Source organism: Octopus bimaculoides, chromosome 4 (assembly GCF_001194135.2).
Source record: "Octopus bimaculoides isolate UCB-OBI-ISO-001 chromosome 4, ASM119413v2, whole genome shotgun sequence".
NCBI lineage: Eukaryota > Metazoa > Mollusca > Cephalopoda > Octopoda > Octopodidae > Octopus > Octopus bimaculoides.
In genome coordinates, this window is record NC_068984.1 from 71,337,101 (window position 1) to 71,343,084 (window position 5,984).

Genomic DNA, 5,984 nt, shown 5'->3' on the forward strand with positions numbered 1-5,984 from the left:
TTAAAGATAATCCCACAAATGACACAATTTCAGAGTAAAAGCATAAGTTTTCACTATTGTTAGCTGCTGTGGAGGCGTAATGGCCCAGTGGTTAGGGCAGCGGGCTCGTGGTCGGAGGATCGCGGTTTCGATTCCCAGACCGGGCGTTATGTGTGTCTATTGAGCGAAAACACGTAAAAGCTCCACGAAGTTCAGGCAGGGGGTGGTGGCGACCCGTGTGTTCTCTTTCACCCCAACATTCTCTCACTCTTTCTTCCTGTTTCTTGAGTAACGCTGCGATGGACTGGCGTCCCGTCCAGCCGGAGTGGGGGGCACATACGCGATAGAAACCGGGATACCGGGCCCATAAACCTGACTAGGCTTTAAAAGGGCGGATAATAAAAATAAATTGTTATCTGCTATATAACAATATCCCAGACCAAGTTTATAACAAAAACTGATATAAACATTTAATTGCATGAGCATCCGATTGAATGTATGATAATATAGCGTTTGTGTTAGAAACTTAACATGAACAATAAGTATTTAAAGGCAATAATTAGGTCTGCTAGAAAGAATATTGGAATCATATATAAACTTAACTTTCGCATCAGAAATGTTCAATCTATAATGAAAAACGAAAGTTTATGTCACTGAAGAACAATTTAAATCAAACTGGTACAAAGTACGAACTTTTTTCTCGATCTCTCAATGTTTTAGTGGTAATAATCGGACATCTCATAAACGATTTATCAGTGTCTTACAAATACAAAAACACTAATTGAATTTATAATTGCATCAAAGATAAAAATAGGTTAATAAAAATGGTAAGACCACAACAGAAAAACGTAAGGTCATAATCCACCTCTGGTTGAGTAATCTTTTGACCAGATACATTTCTTCACATATCTAAACTACGCTAACAGTAGCTTCTAGAGCAGAAACGTACTGAATCTTTGGTATGTTTTAAATAAGAGATAACGAAAAACTACAAGAATTATACTCATATATTTTGTAGTGTGATAAAGAAGCTGACAGAGACGTATCATATAAATAGCAAGTTTATATTGTTTTACATTTTTCACATACTTTACTCCGAATCACACACGTATCTTGAATGAAATTAACTTAAACGCACGTCATTTGTATTAGCGGAGAGCCGTTAAATTATTCAAAGAATCGATACTAAAATGCACGCAATGAATTCAACGCTATCATGCTATTACACGCAAAAAGATGTGTTTAGTTATTTTCATAGTATAACAGTTCTGTTGACTTTATAATTCAATGAAACGCAGTTAACGTACTAAGCAGATGTTACGTATGACTAACAACACTATCCTGAGCTTCTACATTTTGGAAAATGTGAAAGAAATGAAACATGTTATCGACTATTAATTCATTTCCTTGTATTCGTTACATCTCACACTGTTTAATCAAGCTTGTTGGAAACACAGTTAATCACAATAGCAACATTGATTAGAAGTTAGGTATATGTGTGTGTCTGTGTGTGCGCGTAGGCATGTGCGTGCGTGCCTAAGTGCGTGCGCGTGTATGTATGTTAAGGGAACTTAGTTAACTATATCAAACAACCAGATCCTAATAAATTCAAATAGGATTAACATCCAAAGTAATTCCTTATGTATAGCAAGTAAATCCAAATATCGCTTAGAAGAATTTCATCGTATCCCCAATAACTGACAACATGGACAAGAATGAAGAAAAGCCACCTCTTTGATTGATGATTACACCATACATTGCCGACGATCGTTTCTTTTGTGTCACTATATTTAGATACAGACAAAAGGTACAAAATACCAATCACTTATCAGGTTAACTCAAACCCGGCTAAGTTGAAAATAACTTTAGATATATCTAATACATGAACGTATACATAATAGAGCGTTTAGAAGAAATATAATAGCCTCTCACTTTCTTTCTCTCTGTTGTTCTCTCTCTCACCCTGTATATATGTGTGTGCGTGCGTCGTATATATGTACGTTCAATTAAATTGTGTAAACAAAATACATGCACACCTAGATATGCATAGGCTGATGTGTGGTGAATATATACTTTCTTTAGAATATAACTGCATTAATAACAGTACTAATGTATTTCATAAAGAATGAGGATATGTTCGGAGACTACCGCCTCAAATTCTATAACGAGGCTTCGGAATTTACTGATCGCAACGGGAATCTACAAAGTTCAGCAAAATGGTTTTGCATCTATAGGCAAACTTCACTGTTAAAGACTAGCTTCTTTATTCCAATATATTTAATGAAGTGGCGGACAATCATAGAAGATATGTTGATTAACTTAATCTGTTCATATCAACATGTCAATTAAAACGAAAAATACGTTACTTAAATTTACTGAATCTTGCGCTGTTATTTTTCTGAATGATCATGAGCGTATAATAAACTGAAAGCTCACTTGTGAAATGAATGGTGCAGATAGAATAACTAGCTTTTTCAAAAGTCTTTAAGTACATAACCTGTTTTAATATCAATATATTATTGATTTCAAAGCAAGATATTACCATCCAAATCATGACATTATTGAAAGGCATACACTATACAGGAAAACGGAAACAACAAAACTCACAAGTGTTACTTACTCAATAGGATTTGAGACTCATGTGTGAAAAATTGATTGATTTAACTGTTACGAATAAAATTTTAAAGTAACGCAATTACTCAACTAGGAAATTTCTTAGAACCGTAAACCTAAATTAATCGTTCTAGGGACTAAACGATTCCCTTGCAAAACATCTGAAATATTTTGGAAGATATAGAGAATATTATATTTATTGAGACAAAGATGGAAAAGAACATTACAATGAAAACCAAATGACGTTGCAAAAATTGTTTAGACTAAAGGAGTGATTCACGAGAGAAATCATGGTAGCATAATTGGGGAATGAGAAATCAATTGCTTATATTTTTGTGCATGCTAATCTTCATACATAATATAAGATATTACGCAATTCAGAAACAGATATAGTTGGCCGATATTTCATGATGTTTCCATGATTGCCATTATAGTAGACTAGGCACAACTTCTTCCAGTTGTAGGCACCATATTCTAGATGCATCAATATTTAACAAGTCAATCGTATCAGAAAAATAAGAGAAACAATGAGTTATCATTACGTAAAGAACTTCACAATTGCAAAATGGCTCTCCAGACCCCCTCCTAAAATCTGCAAGTTGCTTTACTGAACTCATGAATGTATACACTAAAATATATGAATCCTTCACATGGAGTCTTTGAAAATTGATCAAGAGAAAGTCATTTGGAAGTATACTATCCGTTTTAGTAAAATCAGAACCACTTTTAGAATATGAAGTCAATTTTACTCTGAAGTGAACATTCTTCAAAGGACTTCTTCAATAAAACAGGCAAATCCTTCGATCACTGAGTGGACTACATATATCTAACTTCAATAGAGCTTTTACTGCAAAATGTCAATATTTAAAAGAAATAAAACTGTAAATTAATGCATTTTTAACTTTAATTTCCAAAGTAATAAAATGGTGAATGGTAATCGCCAAGCATCATTCACAACCAAGCATGCAGAAACAGATGTTCTTCTCTGTCACACAGACAAGAAATAGACTCACAATCAGGGATGTAATGATCCAACAAGACCTAGATGCTATATTCCGTGTACATATTAAACAATCTCATGAATATTTCGCTTTTCTCTTAGCGAACATTAAATCTAATTACTCTGCACTTTATTCACAAAAGACAAATATATCACTTACTTGGTTTGTTAATGATTACAAGTAACTTTACAGGCGACTAATTCACTTCGATGCAAATTCATTGAAAAATCGCTTAATCTGAACAGTTAAATTTTGATTTCTTGAGACTTGAGTATAAAACTGAGTATTTACTAACAATGTTTGACAAAATAAATGACAGATGTTTGAAACCTGAGCTGCAGGGAATTACGTCTAACATAACGCTTTATACTCAGCAATAGGTTACAATGAAAAGCAATGAGGCAAAAAGTAACTCGATGATGCACCAACCAAGTCTTCAAAGCATTAACATTAATTTCTGGATCTAGGACATACATTAGAGGCATGTAGATGTCGAAAACAGAAGACTCATTAATGAAGGTCATGATACATTTTGGCATTTTGTATGATTGCCAAAATACACAAAAATCAGTTAAGCATACATATACAGTTAAAGGGTGTCTGTTATATGAGTCAGTAACTATCATATTCAAAGTAATAAACTATAAAATCTAAAGAAGTTTTTGTTTGATATTCTTTGAATTACGTTAATTTTGTTGGTTCGATACAAATAAAATACCAAACAATAAACTACTTTTGTTCGCAGCCGCAAGAACTATTGTTTAGATTCGAAGAAAAGTTATTCATAGTTTGCAGAAATCTTAAATATGTTTGCTATATGTATGGAATCTAATCGAACCATTTCTGATGCTGATATAGTAATGTTTCTCATAAATATTCCAAGATTATTTCAGTTGCTTTCATTTCATTGCGGTTTTCACTCGTTTTCACTATTCAGATTCTTGCATTTTATTTTCTTTGTAAACATTTTTCATTTCTATGCCAGTTCAGATATATTTTTGATATTTTATTTCCTTATACGCTTGTGCATTTTTTTTGTTCTATTAATAAATACTTTAGTTACATTTTATTCATCAATCTCGAAATATTTGGGGGTTTATTATTATTACTTTGTTCGTTGAGATCGTCTGTTATTGTTATTCTTCACCGTATTTTCATTGCTCTATTTCTCTATCCTTTGATCATCTAAAATGAGATCAAATCGTTTTCACCATTATTTTTGTTTTTCAGTTGAGAAATTTATAAAAAGAGCGCAGACACAGACAGACGCACATAGATTGATGCAAACACACAAAGGAAAAGACAGACAAAGGAGTCATGTACACTTTCATATGCACAAAACGTGCGTGTACACAAGCTCACACAAACACACACACACACACGCACACACACACACACACACTCACATACACGTAGACATATGTAGTTACATAGACAACAGAATATAATACATGTATGAAGATATAAATCTAAAAAAATAAACATAAGCAGAAATATATACCTATTTATTTGTCTATCTATCTATCTGTCTATGTCTACTGTCTATGTCTACTGTCTATCTCTCTATCTATCTATCTATCTATCTATCTATCTATCTATCTATCTATCTATCTATCTATCTATATACATATCTATCTGTCTATCTATCTATCTATCTATCTATCTATCTATCTATCTATCTATCTATCTATCTATCTATCTATCTATCTCTATCTATCTATCTGTCAATCTCTCTATATATACACACACACAGAGGTATGCAGTTACATACACACAAACACGAACGGAGAACGATACACGTATGGACATATACAATAAATTAAACTAAAAAACGTAAGTAGAAATATTTTTAAATATACACCTACAGTCACTCAGGCTCAGACATTCGCATACGCAGACTCACATGCAAAATAATATATGCAAAAACCCATACATATCTCTACATAGATAACTATATTCATACATACAGGCATACACTCATACATAGACACAGACACATGCAAAGCAGTAAGTGGAAAAACATTTTGCTTGACTGAATCTACTCATTGAAATGTACGTTAAATACACAGCTATAAATGACTATGCCAGTAATCACACACGGTTTTACATGACTGTTTGCAGACAAACACATCTCTGTATATATACATATATTCATATAACCAAACGAAAATACAAAACTAGGACAAGATTTCACACATGTATGAACGTCTAAAAATTTATCATGTATATATAGATTCACAATTATATACAAATCAACTACACACATGCTTACCTAAGCTCACGTATACACCTATATACGTACATACATGCATATATATATATACACACGCACACACACACACACACACACACGCATATATATATACATAAATGCATCCACATACGTACATA